Genomic DNA, 1,283 nt, shown 5'->3' with positions numbered 1-1,283 from the left:
TCAACTATACCTTTTCTTGATTTTTCAGTTCCTCAACTTCTTATCAAATCACAATCATCATCACCGTTTAACCATTTCACGAACCCACTCAATAGAATACAACATAATCATAAGTCTTGAAAACCAGCCGAGTCACTCCTAGAGATAGCAACACGCCACCCATTCTACACACTAGAGTTCCTTTAATTTACTCAACTTTAAACTGAAAACTTTCTAAATCCAGCATATCACATACATAGTCCTACTAATGTCCCCACGTACCTTTACCAAGGTGCTTTTGCTCAAATTCCCTTAACTCAAATTTCGAAATGTTCTCCACAACTTGAATTAATTCAAACCTCATCATTGATTTACCACTTCGAACGTCCCAATTGTTGAGCCAAAACACCTCTAACTATTCGCGCGATGATCCCTTTCATTCGATCAAATCAACCGAGTAGCAACACCAGTAATAGCAGGAACAAGCCAAAACTAACACAACAGGTACAAATTTCTCAACCATTATGTCTATTCTGCCATGTATGATCGCAACATAACTCTCAAATCAACTATGTCACGACCCAATTTCACTAAGTCGCGCGGGCACCTACCTTGGCAGGCGAACTCTTTCCCAAATCATCAATTCAACCACAATAAAGTAAATAGAGCAGAATAATTTGAAGCATCAATCATCAATAATCATAAGTGCAAAATATAAGTACAATCCCTAAGGAACTGGTCAGACTCGTACAAAAGCAACTAAGTAATGTCTAGAAAATACAAGTCTCAAATGATAAACATATATGTTTAAATGGAAGAAAATAAAGACAGTGATAGAGGAGTCTCCGAGAGGCAACTCGTCAGATGCTCACTCTAGATACTCACAAGCTAGGCCTCAGAAATCAGTCTCGGGAAGTAGAAGTGGAACCTGTTTCAAACTCTACACCCCGAAAAGGAGTGTAGCAACGTAGCATCAGTAAAAATAACACGTACTGAGTAGGAATCATAGGCCGACAACATTTAGTTAACATATATAAAGAAAGAGAGCGAAGAATAGATATGCTTTGCAATCAGGTATACACACCACACAGTCCAAGAATAACAACTGAAGTACAAACGGATCAATAACCCGATCATAGCCTATGGTGAAGCACCTAAACACAAGTCTTGCCAAGTTTCCCAGAATTCCTCATAATAGCCATAAACACTAGTACAACCAATAATGTCACACTGTAACCTCAAGTCTCAACCTAGGAGAAAGTCTTTACTCCTGGAATCCATCAATTCCAAAATATATATTAATC

This window comes from Lycium ferocissimum, chromosome 12 (assembly GCF_029784015.1).
Source record: "Lycium ferocissimum isolate CSIRO_LF1 chromosome 12, AGI_CSIRO_Lferr_CH_V1, whole genome shotgun sequence".
Lineage (NCBI taxonomy): Eukaryota > Viridiplantae > Streptophyta > Magnoliopsida > Solanales > Solanaceae > Lycium > Lycium ferocissimum.
This window is presented reverse-complemented; position numbering follows the sequence as displayed.